The sequence below is a fragment of the Pyxicephalus adspersus genome, chromosome 5 (assembly GCF_032062135.1).
Source record: "Pyxicephalus adspersus chromosome 5, UCB_Pads_2.0, whole genome shotgun sequence".
NCBI classification, from domain to species: domain Eukaryota; kingdom Metazoa; phylum Chordata; class Amphibia; order Anura; family Pyxicephalidae; genus Pyxicephalus; species Pyxicephalus adspersus.
In genome coordinates this window covers 66,613,435-66,631,656 of record NC_092862.1, presented here as the reverse complement: position 1 = coordinate 66,631,656, position 18,222 = coordinate 66,613,435, and the positions used below count along the sequence as shown (strand labels likewise).

Below are 18,222 nucleotides of genomic sequence, written 5' to 3'. Positions count from 1 at the left end.
CAGCAGCAGACGTTAATAAAGAGACATGAAAGGTCAAGGAACTGGGAAGCTTGACTCTATAAGTCACTCTAATAATCTTTTTGGATATTGGGAACGGGCCAATAAATTTGGGTCCTAGCTTGGCTGAGGGTTGGCGGAGGGGAATATTGCGGGCAAACACCCAAACCAGATCACCCGGTTGGAATTGGGGCTCAGGGGATCTATGGTGATCTGCAAACCTCTTCTGCTGGGCTACTGCCTCTCTAAGATTACTTTGGACCTGGTTCCAAACAGATCAGGAATGTTCTACTCAATCGTTATGGACGGGAAGATCAGAGGGTGGACCTGACAGAGAGGACATTTTGGGACTCCGACCCCCGACACACATAAACGGAGAGATCCTGGTGGAGGAGTGTTCTGCGTTGTTATATGCCACCTCCGCAAAGGGGAGATAGTCAGCCCATCTCTCCTGGCAACCAGATACAAAGCTCCGAAGGTATTGTTCCATTGACTGGTTGGTTCATTTGGTCTGGCCATTCGCCTCGGGGTGGAACCCTGACGAAAAGGAAAACTCGATACCCATTTGGGCACAGAACTCCCTCCAGAACCGAGACACAAACTGAACCCCACGGTCTGAAACAATGTTCTCCGGAGCCCCATACAGGCGGAATACATGAAACACAAATAAATCAGCCAATTCCTTGGCTGAGGGTAACTTGGGTAGTGGTATAAAATGGGCTTGCTTACTGAAGCGATCTACCACTACCCAGATCACAGTAAACCCTAAGGACCCTGGAAGGTTTGTGATGAAGTCCATGGATATGTGGGTCAATGGAGCAGCAGGAATGGGCAGAGGAAGCAGAGTGCCGGAGGGAGCGTTACAGGAGGACATACTGCGAGCACAAACTGGGCATGCAACATGGGATTCAACATCCACTGACATGTTAGGCCACCAAACGTGTCTTTTTACTAAATTTAGGGATTTCCTAATTCCTGGGTGGCCAGCCATTTTAGAATCATGCAGCTGTTTGATAACCTTCAAGCGAAGATGGAGGGGAATATACAGCCGTCCTTCAAGTTTTGCAGGGGGTAATCGGTCTGGTGGGGGGCTAAGAGGTTCATCAGATTCTCTAATAACACTGGAGTCTGTATGGCTGACACCAAACATTGCGGAGACAAAATGGGGCTAGGGCACGGATCCGGAAGGGAAGCTACCTCTGGGAAACAACGGGACAAGGCATCAGCCTTCACGTTTTTTGAACCTGGCTTGTAGGTAATTTGGAAGTTGAACATTGTAAAAAACAGGGCCTACGGGCTTGCCGGGCTTTGAGGCGTTTAGCCCCTTCAATATACTCCAGGTTTCTATGGTCAGTATAGACCATTATGGGATGTTCTGCCCCTTGCGGCCGATGCCTCTATTCCTCAAAAGCCTATTTTTTTGCCAGAAGCTCCCGGTTGCCCACGTCATAGTTGCTCTCCGCTGCGGAGAACTTACGGGAGAAGAAGGCACAGGGGTACAATCTCTCTGGTTCTCCAGAGTACTGGGAGAGGACTGCTCCCAGGCCAATCTCCAAAGCATCCACTTCTATACTAAATGAGAGAGTGGGTACCGGATGCACCAATATAGGTGCACTGCAGAAAGCCCTTTTCAGAGCTTTGAAAGCTTCGCAAGCTTCTGGAGTCCACCTTGAGGAATTTGCCCCTTTCCTAGTGAGGTTCGTCAGAGGGTGGACAATGGACGAGAAGTTTGGTATGAACTTCCTATAAAAATTTGCAAAACCTAAAAAGTGCTGAAGGCCCTTGAGGTCAGTGGGTTGCAGCCATTCCATAACTGCTGAGACCTTGGTTGGATCCATGGCCAAGCCGTGATCTGACAGAATATACCCTAAAAAAGCAGCCTCACGTACCTCGAAGGCGCACTTCTCCAATTTCGCAAAGAGGCAGTTTTCTCTGAGCTTCTTTAGGACCTGGCGTACCTGTGCTCTGTGGAGCACAATTAATTAAACAAGTTTAATTAAGAAAACAAGGTAAGACAAAGTACACAGCACTATTGTCAGATATTTAAACACAGGAACTTCAATCAATGATATATCTATCTATCACATGGACATAAAGTTATTAGTAGTAACCCCTGTAATCATCTAGTAAGTACTTAGTACACAATACATAAAACAATATAAAAATAGTAACATAAACATATACTGAGACATATACTGAACAATATAGGAATGCAATCCAGGAATGTGTTATAGCTACCTGTAAAGATGTTAATGGGTACCTCAGGAGCCTGATTCCCTAAGAAGTCTCATCATTCCCTTTCCCCTCTTGTTATATTTCAGCTCCCCTTTTATATAGTAAAGTCCCATTAGGTAATATTGGGACTCCTTGATTGGTTAGTGGGTGTGTTCGGTACGATGACCATCAATTGGCACACACCCCACTAGATTGGGATTGGTTAATGTAATTTGATGGACCTTCCAACTAAATTTGATATAAAAATTTCCAGCTGGAATCTATGTTCAGGGGTCTATAAATGTCCAGCTGGGTCATCACCCCAGTCCATCTGTTCACTTATGCCTCCATCTCCTGTTTCCTCAGGTGGATGGATTTATTGCCCTTTGAAGGCCATATTGGTGATCTGTTGGTTATGGGAAAATAGGTCTTGTCTCCTGGCAGCTGTTGTATCACCTGTGTGTTACTCTGTGAAGTCCTGGACATGAAGACCCTCTAGGAGGGCCCTATGGCCAGATCAAGATAACACAGGTTTCATGTTTAAACACAACATTCCTGTACTATATTCCTGTATTGTTTCATGCTACCTAGATACAGTCTAACTATTAGGACGCACACATACCTATGCATACATCTATGCATACATCTATCATATATATATACATATCTATTTACATATTCATAAACAATCTTGAGGTGCAACACCTGTAATCAATACAGGGTCTTAACCCGCCATCCTTCTTCTCCACAAAAAAGAAGCCAGCACCCGCAGGGGAAGAGGATGGCCAGATGAAGCCCTTCTCTAAGTTTTCTTGGATGTATTCTTTCTGGGCCTTTATCTCTGGCCCAGTGAGATTGAACAAATGGCCCCTAGGGGGCATGGTACACGGGAGTAACTCAATTGGGCAATCATAAGAACGATGAGGTGGGAGTTTGTCAGCTGATCGGGGCAGAAGACATCAGCAAACACCTCAAGGGCCCGTACTGGCATTACTGGAGTCAGGCATCTAGCCTGAAATTTGGTTCCCCACTGAATGATTTGACTCGACTCCCAATTAATGATAGGGTTATGGGATTTCAACCAAGGGAGGCCTAAAATCAGGGGGGGTTTTACCATCCTGATCACAAAAAGGCAGATCACTTCCCTATGGGAGGCCCCCACTGTTAATTGCACTTCTGGGGTAATAGAAGGTGTAAGACCCTGTTGAAGAGGGGTGCCATTAATGGCGGCTAAGGATAGTTCAGACCCAAGAGGGGCGACTGGTATTCCCAGTTCAAAGGGCAACATCTTGGTCCAGCAGGTTACCATCTGCCCCGGAGTCAAGAAAGGCCATGACTTGGCGGGACTTCCCATCCCAGGATATGGTAGCCAGCACCAGGATGCGTCGAGAAGACCAGGCCAACGGGTCTGAGAGGCTCCCTTCTGCGCCGCCGATACACTAGAACCTTTCAGGTCCTTTGCGAGGGCATGTTCTTGCCCTGTGTCCAGGATCGCCACAGTAAAGACAAAGTCCACCTTGCAAACGCCAATTACGCTCGGCGGGGCGAGTCTGGATGACCCAATCTCCATGGGTTCCCCCAGGTCAGGCAAAGAGGATGGAAACTTTGCAGGTGGTGTGGCGTTGGATTTATTCACCAGAGGTCTAGGTTTCAACTAAGGAGGAGAACGACTCCTGGTTCTACAGACGGCTTTTTGTAGACAGCGTTCCCAGATCCTCCGGTCAACACAGATGGACTGCTGTATCGCAAGATCCAGGGTGGACGGAGAATGGAGACCCAACAGCAGGTCTTTGACTTGATCGCTGAGACCTTGACGGAAGCGATGGAGTAGAGCTGCGTCTCCCCAACAGGTACAGGTGGCCCAGCGCCGAAATTCTGCTGCATATTCTTCCACGGGACGTCACCCCTGAGTTAGGTATTCCAAGTTCATCGCCGCTGGCCGGGTCAGGTCCAGGTCATCATAAATCCCCCCCATAACAGCAAAGAAATCAGTGACAGAACTGAATGCAGGATCATCTGGAGGCAAATTGAATGACCATCTCTGTGGCTCACCTTTCAGGAGGGAGATGACCACTCCAATACGTTGGCGTGTTGTCCCCGAGGCAATAGGGCGAAGTTGGAAGTACAGAAGACAGGAGTCCCGGAAGTTGGGGAAGTCCTCTCTGTTCCCTGAAAATTTCTTGGGTAATGGAATCTGGGGTTCCACTGGCACAGCTGGGCTGGATACATTTGGACCCATGTCTTGCCCTGGGAGCGACCGTAATTCACCTGCCATTTCCAGGAGGCGCTCACAAACCTTTGTGGGGTGACCAGTGGGAGCCCGTAATGCAAGCTCCTGTAGGCCCCGCTGGATTTCCTCTATTAGGGCTGGGTGGTGTGTGAGTGGCCAGCTATACTGTAATGCGCCTGGGCACACAAACCACAGCAAACTCCAGGAATCCTTTCATCAAGTTTTATTATCGTCATAAAACAAGACAAGGGCTATTTACAGAGGATAAGTCCGATAAGCGTAGTACAGGAGGGTAAGGCAAAGGCAGGTCACAAACAATCCGAGGTCAGGGCAGGCAGAGTTCAGGCAGAATCAGGTTTCAGACAAGGTCGCTATGGTAATGTAAACTGGATTAACATAAACCAACACAAAGAACGCACCCAAGCACACTGTATTCACAGAGGCTTATAGCGGGCAATTGTGTTTAGGACAGGCTCTCCTTAAATGGCCAGAGTGACCAATGACCTTGCGCCACCTGGCGCCATTTGATAGGAGGGTAACTGAATCCCCTGTGGCCGGTTGGCCGCAGGTAATTCAAACTAACTATGTCCCGCCCTGCGGCGAGGCAGCGCGCACACCTCTTCCCACAGCACCCCTGGGACGTGCCCTACTTTGCACCTCCACAGGAGTGCTGAGAACAGGACTTTCAGTAATCACGTCCATAGAGATGCAAGGGATGCCGCCTGGATGAACAGTAGTTCGGCTAGAATGGATTCCTCTGCCTGCAGAGAGAGACGCTGCGAGCAGGGCAGCAGCCTCGGCCATGCTGCCTGCTGCAGCGGCGTCTCCCTCTGCGGCTGAGATCCCCAGGGACGCCGCGGGCTCGCTGGACAGGTAAGTTCCTTACATCAGGAAAGTATATATCACTGTTATAAAACAAAATAGGTATATGTTTATATAACTGTGATCAATAGATCCATAGAATTTATACTCAGAGGTTTGTGGTGTTTACTTACATTTGATTACTTACTTTGGATGCTTTTAGGATGCTTTTACATTGGATGCTTTAAAAAATGTTAGAAAGATGGGATTTTCTAAAGGAGTTGCAAAGCACCATATAACTAGCGACAAAAAAGAATGTTTTGGTAAATTATGTAAATGATAAGATGGGGTAGGGGTTAAAGAAATGGGATCACAGGTATGCCGACCTGTCTTCTCAAATAGTCTTTGCTGGTTCAGCATATGAAAGTCTATCTAAAAAAATACAAAGCATTTTGAATGACAATGTGGTTTTATTTAGGTAACGGAAGATCTGCCAGTAGTTTTGAGATTGAGCACTTTTTGATTATTGAAACGTAAGTAACAATATTTGTAATTTATATACCTATTTACCTTTATGTATTACAATATGTTCGATTCAGCGTTGAAACTGACCTTATTGTTTTTCTTCTTTTTATTTTTGTTTCCTTATACCCATTTTGTTGTTATTAGATATATTTTCAGTTTTCAAGCTGTTCTCCAATCTCATTTCTCCCCTGAGGAAGCCTAAGAGCATCAGGTACTACATTGAAATTTATGTTGAGATTATACTTGAAATCTATTAACTGAATATAAGTAATCGCATAGAAATCTTTTTTTGTGTTACAAGTTATCTGATTTGTGTAAAGTATAGGAGTATACCATATATTATTAAAATAATATTAGTCACCCAATTTGGCTCCAAAAACCTGTCTATCCTCTCACCCTACAAAATTACTATATAATTCAGGCTAGGCAACTTAGAACACTACAAACGAGAAAATATAGGAACCTGGGGACTGGGACACTTTCATGACTAACATACCGTGTTTCCCCGATGATAAGCCATCCCCATCAAATAAGCCACCCCCCCCTCGACTTTTGCCCAAAACGTTAAAATAAGCCTCGCCCCGCAAATAAGACACCCACCGATACCTGCGCCTGCCCGAATCTCCCATTCGGGTGGTACGGTGGGTAACTGTGTGCCTCTGTGTGATTCCGTCGGTGCTGGCTGCAGTGCAGAGCAAAGCAGAAAGTGACTACAAAGGCCCGCGCACGCGCCCTCGCCTCCGCACCAGGAAGGACAAGCAAGCTGCTGATCACTGCCCTAACAGAGTCTGTTACCTGGCCGTAGAACCCAGAAAAAGTGAGTCAGTGAACAGAAGGGGATAATGAATGGCACAGAGTGAACAGAAGGGGACAATGAATGGCACAGAGTGATCAGAAGGGGACAATGAATGGCACAGAGTGAACAGAAGGGGACAATGAATGGCACATGAGTATCAGAAGGGGACAATGAATGGCACAGAGTGATCAGAAGGGGAGAATGAATGGCACATGAGGATCAGAAGGGGTTACTAAAATGGTAACCCTCCCCTGATTCTCTTGTGCCATTTTGATTCCCCCCTCTGATGCCATCTGTGTCATTTTCAGTGACTGCCATCCCCCCATCCGGATACCCCAATGTTTGAAGAAAAAAATTCTGAGAATCTGATCACCGCTCTTCAACAAACTCTTTCCACATTGAAAAACTCAAAATAGGTAACCAACACCAGCCATCTCTGGAAGATATGTGTGTGCTTATACAGAGTGTGCACTTAGAGTGTATTTTGGTTAGGTTTTCTATTTTTGTAATTTAAAAACTGCAAATAAACCACACAAATATCTATACCTATAACTATGCTATCAACTTGCTATACCAGACATCCAAGCTACTATCTCTAAATCAACGTTAGTTAGAAAACAGCCTGCATCATGGTAATACCAGTCTGCTTGCATTTAGCATTGGGGAGTAAAGAGCCGTCTTTTTTTTTTGTTTGTTGGTCATCATTGTTTGGGAATCCTCAGTAACCCCCTTTCCCAATCATAACAGTGCTTATGTGTACAAAATATGTAATTCCCTACTGTTTGACAGGCCTCTTGCATATTATACCTCAAAAAGAATCATTTTCATTCATCACTTTTAAATAATTATACTAATTACTTTTTTTACTAGGTTATTGAACAGATGACATCTGAGTTATTGTTTGAATGGACAAATTCTAAGAATCTGATGAAGGCAAACTTAGAGGTACACATTCCAAACTTCAAGATGGAAGATAGCTATATTTTAAGTTCACAATAGAATACATGGGAATGCTGGATGCCTTCAGCAAACAAATAGCAGATGTATCTGGTATCTCTGATGTTAGTATCCTTGTGTCAAAAGTGTTTCATAAACCCTCTATTGAGGTTAGTGAAGAAGGAACTGAGGCAGCGGCTACATCTGGAGCAGTCCTTGCACCAAAATCACTTCAGCCCATTGAGGTGTTTAGAGTAGACTCTCCGCTTTTCCTAATCATCAAACACAGAACCAGTACTGTGCATTTTACCTCAATAGTTTCTTCACCAAGCTCATAATATACCTTAATGCATATAGACAGGCACCTACAACATTTGTGTCTTCTCTTTAATTACTGCAGTTTTCTCCTTTGCATTCTTTAAATGTCTGTATATTGTATAATTACAAATCAGCTGGTTTTCTTTTGGTGACAGTCTTTAAACTGATTCATATTGCATTGTCTTTATTCTCTGATGACTTACATGTTTGTAAAAACAAACATTTGGTTAACATATTGTTGTGTTTACACATTACAAATACAAATTTAGGAATTTAAGTTACATTTGCATATCATGTTTAGATTGTAATATGTATGGAAAGTGAACATTTTGGGTCTGATTTATCAGAGCTCCAAGGCTGGAAAAGATAGACTATCATGGGTAAACCTGGGTGATCCAGCAAACCTGCAATGGATTCGTAAAAATCATTTGCAATTGGTTGGAAAATATTTTAAATACCGAACCAGACCTATTCCTAGTTTGCTGGATTACCCAGGTCCACCCATGATAGTCTATCTTCTCCAGCTGTGGTTCTGAAGACCCCTATATTTGTATATATTTTATATTTGTCTGCAGGTATCTATTGTTTGTAGTTTGAATTGGCTGTCAACACATTTTAATGTGGAACTAAACCTAAAAAAGGGAGACAGGATGGGAAATAGTGGGTTGTTTGGAGCGACATGCCCCATTTATGCCAGGAATGCATGCTTTCACACACTGGTAAGTGAAAATGTTATCTCCCACTACAAAGCCAGGCAAGCAATTATAATTAAAAAATTGGGCATAAGCAAAAAAGTTCATTTTATTGGAGAAGAGACATCATCTGTCCTTTCCACAATCAAGAACTTGCATGCTCACAACTTTTTATTTTTGAACTTTAGTTCCAATTTAAGGTCCTGTTCAACACTGAAAACCAGTGCACTGCAAAGTAAAGAACAATCATGCCAGTGCATTGGGATGTACGATAGTCCAGATGTACTACAGGCCATCCTAGATTTGCATTGGACAATGCTTGACCAGGTAATTTGGATCTCCACCCCCACCCTCAAACGGAAAAACCCTCACACCTTACCTTTCACAAAACATTTTCCGCACCCATCGGAATTTTCCTTTTACATTCCCACTTACCCCTGCTTACCAGCCAATACACCCCCACCCCCAAAATAAAATACAGACACCTTCTTTGGGTTTAAATTGGCTGGGCAGGACTGATAACCCAAAAAGGGGGGAAGGGTGGGGGCTACCAAAATACCTTAGTCATGCCGTCCTTTGCAAATTCCTGCTACAGGCCTCACTTAAGTAGGCTTACTGTTGAGATTTCAAGTGAACACGGCTTAGTGTGAAAATAGCCTTTTAAAAAATTTGTTCTATTTGCACTGTTTTTTTCTATAGTATTTGAAATGAATGATTGCTGATCTTTTTCAATATCATAGTTGATACCCTGTTATTTCTCTGCAGTTTGATTTTTCATGTAGTGCAGTTGATTACAGGTGGAAACCTAATATATAGGTTGGTGTGCAATGAAGGTAGTTACATGCGCAGGTGGATATACCAGGGATTCCAACAGATTTTCCAGTTGAGTTCTAAGCACTGCTGAAATAACTACCTACAAAATCTGACTTTGAACCATTCTTGTTTTGTGTTGAGTCTGTTCTGCAGAAGGAAATCACCGGTCTTCAACAAACTCTTTCCACATTGAAAAACTCAAAATAGTTAACCAACACCAGCCATCTCTGGAAGATATGGTGAGGCCACTAACTCTGTCTCCTAGGCAATTTACACAGATTTGTGAATGAGGAAAAAGCCTTATTTATGTTGACTGTGTGTGCTTATACAGAGTGTGCACTTAGAGGGTATTTTGATTAGGTTTTCTATTTTTGTAATTTAAAAACTGCAAATAAACCACACAAATATCTATACCTATAACTATGCTATCAACTTGCTATACCAGACATCCAAGCTACTATCTCTAAATCAACGTTAGTTAGAAAACAGCCTGCATCATGGTAATACCAGTCTGCTTGCATTTAGCATTGGGGAGTAAAGAGCCGTCTTTTTTTTTTGTTTATTGGTCATCATTGTTTGGGAATCCTCAGTAACCCCCTTTCCCAATCATAACAGTGCTTATGTGTACCAAATATGTAATTCCCTACTGTTTGACAGGCCTCTTGCATATTATACCTCAAAAAGAATCATTTTCATTTATCACTTTTAAATAATTATACTAATTACTTTTTTTACTAGGTTATTGAACAGATGACATCTGAGTTATTGTTTGAATGGACAAATTCTAAGAATCTGATGAAGGCAAACTTAGAGGTACACATTCCAAACTTCAAGATGGAAGATAGCTATATTTTAAGTTCACAATAGAATACATGGGAATTTTGGATGCCTTCAGCAAACAAAAAGAAGATATAGCTGGTGTCTCTGATGTTAGTATCCTTGTGTCAAAAGTGTTTCATAAATCCTCTATTGAGGTTAGTGAAGAAGGAACTAAGGCAGCAGCTACATCTGGAGCAGTCCTTGCACCAAAATCACTTCAGCCCATTGAGGTGTTTAGAGTAGACCATCCACTTTTCCTAATTATCAAACACAGAACCAGTACTGTGCATTTTACCTCAATAGTTTCTTCACCAAGCTCATAATATACCTTAATGCATATAGACAGGCACCTACATCATTTGTGTCTTCTCTTTAATTACTGCAGTTTTCCCCTTTGCATTCTTTAAATGTCTGTATATTGTATAATTACAAATCAGCTGATTTTCCTTTGGTGACAGTCTTTAAACTGATTCATATTGCATTGTCTTTAATCTCTGATGACTTACATGTTTAAAAAACAAACATATGGTTTACATATTGTTGTTTTTACACATTACAAATACAGCTTTAGGAATTTAAATTACATTTGCATATCATGTTTAGATTGTAATATGTATGGAAAGTGAACATTTTGGGCCTAATTTATCAGAGCTCCAAGGGTGTAGACTTTTATGGGTAAACCTGGGTGATCCAGCAATCCTGCAATGGATTTAGTAAAAACCATTTGCTATTAGTTGGCAAATATTTTAAATCCTGATCCAGACCTATTCCTAGTTTGCTGGATCACCTAGGTTTACCCATGATTGTCTATATTCTCCAGTTGATTTTCTGTAGATTCTTTTATTTCTATATATTTGATATTTGTCTGCAGGTATCTGTTGTTTGCAGTTTGAATTGGCTATCAACACATTTTAATGTGGAAGTAAACTTAAAAAAGGGAAACAGGATGGAAACAAGTGGGTTTGAATCGGCTATCACACACATTAACACATTTTAATGTGGAACTAAACTTATAAAAAATGGAACAAGATGTGTAAGGAGAGAGAGGCCCGCAGCAGGGATAAGCGTAGGGGCGGCATGACAGGTGTCCTCGCGCTGCCTGAAAAGAAAAGGGGGGGGATGGAGGTTAGGTTTGAGTTACAGTAAATAGAGAAGGGAATTGAGCGAGGGTCAGGTCAAAAGTTTAAGTGGTGCAGAGAAATAGATAAAAAGAGAGGTTAAGGGAGAGACAGCACAGTTTTTTGGAGTTATAAGAAATCTGGTAGGCATTATGGAGTCTGTTGACGCTTTAATGCAGCAGCTTAGGGCTGCGGCAGCCTCACAAGGTGAGGCTTGGCTGCGGGATAGAGTAGCGGAGGCAGTTGGGGGGGTTAATGGGGAACAGCAGTTAGTGAGAGTAGAGGGGCTGCGGCCTCGGAGAGCTAGGGCTCCGGTGCGCCTGAGCCCAGAACCTTTCTACAGGACTCAGCGCCAATCTGGGAGCCCCAGTAGGGACCCTCCTAGCAAGGCAGCGGGGTGCCGCTTGCCCAAGGCTGTCTCTGTTCTAGGGAGGAATCCCCGTCGCCGGCGGAGCTCTGGAGTTTGGGCTGCGGCTGACAGGGAGCGTAGCCCCCGCTCAGATACAGGTGAGGCCTTGAGAGGGGAGGCCTCACCTGGGAATGTCCCCCTGCATCCTGCAAGGAAAAAAAGACGGTCGGTTGGGGGGGGGGGGGGGGCTGTGGCTGACAGGGGGCACAGCTCCCGCCTGCAGCGCAAGGGGGCCCGGGCTGGGACTTCGGCTGTGGCTGGGGTCCCTCAGTATGGACCCCTAAGAAGGTCGGTAGGAAGCAAGGGGGCTGCAGCTGGCACCGTTCCCCTTGGGCGCGAGAGGCCTATGTCCAGGCCTTACCTGAAGCCGGGGACTCGTTTCTGGCGGGATCCCGGCGGAGGGAGAATGTGGCTGGTCCCTTCGGGGACGCAGCCTGGACTGTCCAGGAGAGCAGTTGTGGTCCGGTGGGGCTGGGGGCTCGGATTGAGGGCAATGTATGTGGTTGAGGGGGCGCTTGGGAGCAAGGGGGGTTGTATGGGGGACCGGGTGTGGGCAGGGGTCTCTGAGGGATGGGACTGGAGGGGGGTGGCATGGGACAGCGGCAGGGGGGGGGATGGTGTGCAGGTGGGGGGGCTTCAGCAGGGTGGAGGGATGCTGGCAGCAGGGCAGTGACAAGAGTGACAAGCAGCTGGGCAGAAAAGGTGATGGACCGGATCCTGAAAGGTGAGTATGTTGACATTTTTACCTTGCTCCCTTTAGAATGTTTTAATTTGGACAGGAGCGTGGGGGGGGGGAAGGGCGCAAGGAGGAAAGTGAGTTGCGTAGGTACAGGATGATACCGCGTACGTTTTTTAACGGGATGCAGGATTTTAGCATTTTGGCGAGTGTGTTGGGGGAAAAGCAGCCTGAGTTGTGTGCTTCGTTATTTTGTTATTTGGACACGATCAGGGAAGCTCACCAGATGTTTGGTGGGATTGCATGGCTGCGTTATGACGAGCAACGGAAGGCAGTTAGGCAGTCATTGCGCTGGGATCACAAGGACATTGGGCTTTGGATGAAGCTGATGTCCGGTCCGAGGGTCGCAGGAGGTGGGGGGGCACAGTTTTTTCCAGGGGGGGGGGCGACGCTCAGCAGGCAGCTCTGACGTCGGCCACTAAAAAGAAAGGGCTTTGGGGGCTCTTTAACGAGGGAGTTTGTAAGTTTGGGGGAGCATGCAGATTTAGGCATGAATGTTCCGGGTGTGGTGGCTCCCATGGGCTCTCGCGATGTTTCACAGCGGGGGCGGGGAGGGGCGGTGATGCTGGTGGAAAAGGGGGTGACGCTGGTGAAGCTAGAAAGGATGCGCCCTTTTTAGGTAGGTACCCGGATAGGGAAGGGGCTCGGGTGCTGGAGGCAGGGTTTGCGGAGGGATTTTGGATTCCGAGTGAGATAGGGAGGGTTCCTAAAGAATCTAGGAATCTGCAGTCAGCACTGCGGCATGCGGAGGTGGTGGCGGCGAAACTGGCTAAAGAGGTGAGTTTGGGTAGGATGAGTGATCCCTTTAGGGAGCCGCCGCTGGAGGATTTGATTGTGTCACCACTGGGTATAGTGCCCAAGAAAGAAGTGGGTAAGTTTTGCCTGATACATCATTTATCTTTTCCGCCGGGGGAATCAGTGAATGATGGGATTCGGCCGGAAGCTTGCTCGGTGGTCTATACTTCCATCGATGCGGCGATTGCTTGGGTTCAGAAGTATGGGCGGGGAGCGCTGTTGGCTAAGTTCGACATTGAAGCTGCCTTTCGGTTGTTGCCAGTTCATCCACAGTGCTTGCGTCTGCTGGGATGTAAATGGGAAGGGGTGTATTTTGTTGATCGTTGTTTACCCATGGGTTGTTCCATTTCCTGCGCGTTGTTTGAAAAGTTTAGCACCTTCCTAGAATGGGTAGTGCGGTCCATGGCGGAGGTGGATTCGATCATTCACTATTTGGATTATTTTTTGGTGATTGGTCCGGCTGGAAGTTCGGTGTGCAGGGTCTTGTTAGCCACGTTGCAGCATGTAGCTGCAAAGTTCGGGGTTCCATTGGCGGAAGGGAAGACGGAGGGACCCAGGACGGTGTTGACGTTTTTAGGTATAGAATTGGACACGGTGGCGATGGAGAACCGGTTGCCGCGGGAAAAACTGGTGGACCTGCAGGGGGAGGTGGCTTGGGCTTGTTGTAGGCATAAGATGAGCTTGCAGGAGGTGCAATCCTTGCTGGGGAAGCTTAATTTCGCATGTCCGGGTTATTAGGATGGGTAGGATTTTCTGCAGGCGTGTGGCGGCGGCTACGGCTGAGGTGAAGGCGCTGTCCCATTTTGTTAGGTTGTCTAAAGAAGTGAGAGCTGACCTGGGGGTTTGGAAGGAGTTTTTGGATTCATTCAATGGTAGGGCCCTTTGGTTGCATGGACCGGTGGAGGCGGTGGATCTAGAGCTGTTTACGGACGCAGCGGGAGCTGCAGGCTTTGGGGCATACTTCGAGGGACGATGGTGTGTGGGGGTCTGGCCAGAATCCTGGGTGGCAGGGGGTTTGGTGCGGGACTTGGTAGTGTTGGAATTGTTCCCTATAGTTGTAGCGCTTGAGTTATTGGGGGGGGGAGTTGGCCAATAAAAAAGTTAGGTTTCACTGCGACAATTTGGGGGTGGTGCAGGCGGTGAATAAGTTTTCGGTGTCTTCGGTGCCCGCGATTAGATTGATGCGGCAGTTGGTGTTCAGATGTATGCAGCATAATATTTTTGTATTAGCGCAGCACATTCCAGGCGTTCGCAATGTTATTGCTGATGCTTTGTCTCGTTTACAGTGGGACAGATTTCGCGAGTTGGCGCCAGAGGCGGAGCCCTACGGTTACCCGTGTCCGGTTCATTTGTGGGGGATTGCGTTGGGATCATAAGAGGTTTGATTCAGCGGTCGGTGAGTGCGGGTACTTGGAGGGCTTATGCAAGGAATGGGAGGCTTTGTGGGGGCAACTGGGGTCGGGTGGCAAGGCGGGTGACGCGTTGCATGTGCTATTGTATTGGTTAGCCAGGGAATTTTCAAAAGGTGTATCGGTGGCAACGATTAATCGATTGATGGCAGGGATGGCTTTTTGGTTCAAGTGGCAGGGGTGGCGGGACGTGACCAAGGACTTTATTGTGAGGCAAGCATTGAAGGGGTACAGGAGGGGTGCTAGGCTGCCAGACAGAAGGAAGCCGGTATCCTTTGGATTGCTGCAGCGGCTGGTGGGGCGATTGAAATCGGTGTGTGCTACTAGATATGAGCGGGTGTTGTTTACGGGGGCTTTTTGTTTAGCGTTTTTTGGGGCCATGCGGGTCAGTGAACTGGTTAGTCCGACGAAATCTCGCCCTGGAGGTATTTTGGTGGAGGACGTGGTGTGTACAGAGGAGAAGGTGAATATGTGGATCAGGCAGTCTAAGACTGACCAAGGGGGAAAGGGTATGCTGGTGAGGGTTTTCAGGATGGAGGGGAGGTCTGTGGTCTGCCCGGTGGTGGCAGTGGAAGAATTATTGCGGGTCAGGGGTTCTAGGGGAGGTCCTTTATTGATTCATGAGAATGGGGAATTTTTGTCCAGGTTCCAATTTGTGGCGGTTTTTAGGGAATGCTTGAGGTTGTTGGGGATGGATGGGGAAGCCTTTTCTTCTCATTCTTTTAGGATAGGGGCGGCTACGGAGGCGGCTAGATGGGGCTTGGGGGAGGAGGTCATTAAGAAGATTGGGAGGTGGGAATCCAATAGGTTTCGTTTGTACGTTAGGCCCCATTTGTTGTAAGGGGTCATAGTGTTGGGGGGTGTCATGGAAGGGCATGGGTGTGTGTGGAGGGGGTGCAACAGGGCACAGCAAGGGAACATTTGTTCTTTATTTGTTTGTCTTTCAGATTCTAGAAGCTGTTTGGTGTGGATAGTCGGGCACTCTTACGTCTGGTGGGGTGCAAAGAGAGCACAGGTCCGGCCGGATGGTTGGCAGCTGGGTTTTTCACGGGCAGAGGCGTTGCTCCATTGGATCGGAGTGCGGGGTATGCTGTGGAGCAGGATGGTCCCAGAAATTAGACGATGTGCAGCGCTGGATAGAGCGCCGGACGTCGTGGTGATGCATGCCGGTGGGAACGATCTGGGTAGGAGGGCCATGAAAGGATTGGTTAGGGATGTGAGGTTGGATTTTTTGCAATTAAAGTTAGAATTCCCTGGGACGGGTTTTGTCTGGTCAGACATGGTGGCGAGGTCGCTTTGGAGGGGGGCGAGGTCCGTTGTCAGTATTAATAAGGCCAGGATTAAGGTTAATAAGGAGGTTGGTAGGTTCGTGGCTAGAAATGGGAGTGTGGTGGTGAGGCATAGAGAGCTTGAGGAGGATACAGGGCGTTTTTTGAGACTTGATGGTGTGCACTTGAATGATGTGGGCATAGATTTGTGGTGTCTAGGTTTGCAGGATGGGATACAGAGAGCAATCTGGGTGTGGAGGGGCATGCGGGTGTGAGGGGTCCCACCCGTATGCTGTGGCGGTTGAGGTTTGGTGGAAGGTAAGAGTTCTGGGTTAATTAAGGGTGGGGGGAAAGCTTGAAGTTAAATTGCTTTTTTTTTTTTTTAGACTGTTTGACTATATAAACTCCAGTGTGATAATAAAGCTTTGAGAGACCATCAGAGGGGGATAACTGCTCTGGGACCAGCAGGAGATTGCTTTAACAATTTGGTGTCAGAAGTGGGATATCTTCCTACCTTGAAAGGACCAGGATCGGGTAAGTGGAAATTTTCTTTTCTCCCTCTGGCCTCCCCTGTGTCCCTGTAGATATCTTACAAACCTAAGCACTGTAGCAGTGCAGACTCCCTCATAGAAGGACTGGGTCCTCAGGAAAAGATTTGGGAAATCAGTTATTGAATTTGTACACAATGGTTGCCTCTGTTTTATTTCATTTATAGAGTATAGGAATGTTGTTGCATGATATAGAAGTATAAGTTTGTTGATTGCATATTTGTTTGTTACATTCTGAACATGGGAAATTCCCAAGGTAAGGGGAAGGAACCTGAATAACCTAGGGATCTATATAAGAAACATAAAATAAACACATTAAAATGCGCCAGAAATCGGGCAACAATAATCCGGTTTCAGATTCTCCCTACAATGTGCCCAGTGAAACCCCTGTAGATTTTATAAATAGGAGAGTGTGAGATTATTATACAGAACCCCGTACACTGCACCTAAAAAACGGCACTGAAAATTTTAAATGTCCTGGCCTCTTTCCACTTGAAGGTTCCTTTTCTAAATTTCATATGAGTTGTATATTGGAGATGTGCCTTTCCAATCGAGCAACATACCAACCCTGGCCTATCCAACCCCAGCCAGATGAACCCAGATGATTACGCCCTCATAACTCAGGCTCACTACACTGCACTGTGAAGGGAATTACACACTGAGTTTGTAAGATTACACAGAGATAGGAAGTCTATGGCCACTGCAATAGCCTGCAAGCAAAAGCCCAGAGAAAATGTAAGTGATTATGCCAGAAGGTTTAGGAAAGTGTGGAAGGATGAGGCAGGTTTAGGATTGGGAGGAGATCTGAGTATAGTCTTTACTCAGTCACTAATTAATTGGGATGATTCCTGATTATGGGCGCATTGCCAAAATGATTATTGACAACTGGAGCACTTTAGATGCCCCACACATTTTTGCCCAATTGTTGACAAAAGACGCCACAGGTTGCTTTGAGCTACCTAAACTGTCAAAGCCCTATGTGCAGGGACGCCATTATTCTGGGAGATCCCTAAGATACAGAGGAAAAGGAAGAAGCAGAGGAAGCAGACAGGACAGGAATGACAATAGAGGATATGAAAATATTAGAAGGAATCAGGCGTGTTTTGCTTGCGGACAGGAAGAAAATTGGGCCAGAGACTACCCTACCTACCAACAGCAGTCAGTAAAACAGCAACCACATAGTGCGCCAATGCAGTCACAGTCAACTGACAATTACAACCACCATGCCCCAAAGTACCCCATACAATGGGGAGGCAAACCACATCATGCATAGGGATGCCCACAGGAAGACTCCATCACCACTATATTACAGATCTCTGACCAAGCCGATGAAAACCCAACAATCACATTAAAAGTAGGACAGTTCCTGACAGACTTCTTAGTAGACACAGGAGTGACTTGTTCTGTCCTCCGATCCTGGTCAGGTCCATCCACACCTGGTGGGCCCTCTGTGGGAGTAAATGGATTCATCACCCCTACAATACGCACACCTCATATCCCCATATGTACAATACATGGAGAATACTTTACACTTCACTCATTCAAGGTATTACCTAGCTGCCCAGTCAACCTGTTAGGAAGATACCTGATGGGATCTCTGGGAATGTTACTGGTTGTTGATTCATAGGGAGGGATTAATGTCAATACAACCTTGCAACTGCCCGCATTGAATTTTCTGGTTCCCGACAGCACATGGTCCACCGGGCCATATGATGGGATTCCTAGACTGCACCCCATATACAGCACTCACAAAACCACATACACCAATATATGAAAAGCAGTACCATTTAGCTAAAGA

The 18,222-nt window shown here is 46.1% G+C and overlaps 1 protein-coding gene across 1 annotated transcript in view; it reads left to right on the top strand.

Moving 5' to 3' along the window:
• The first annotated feature begins 9,162 nt into the window (after nucleotides 1-9,162).
• The window catches only part of LOC140332065 (leukocyte elastase inhibitor-like), a 45,878-nt gene continuing 36,818 nt past the window's right edge, over nucleotides 9,163-18,222 (top strand). Inside the window, exons 1-3 of the mRNA XM_072413364.1 lie at nucleotides 9,163-9,561; nucleotides 10,061-10,135; nucleotides 16,263-16,410. The gene's annotated coding sequence lies outside the window, so the exon portion shown is untranslated. The remainder of the gene's footprint in view (nucleotides 9,562-10,060; nucleotides 10,136-16,262; nucleotides 16,411-18,222) is intronic.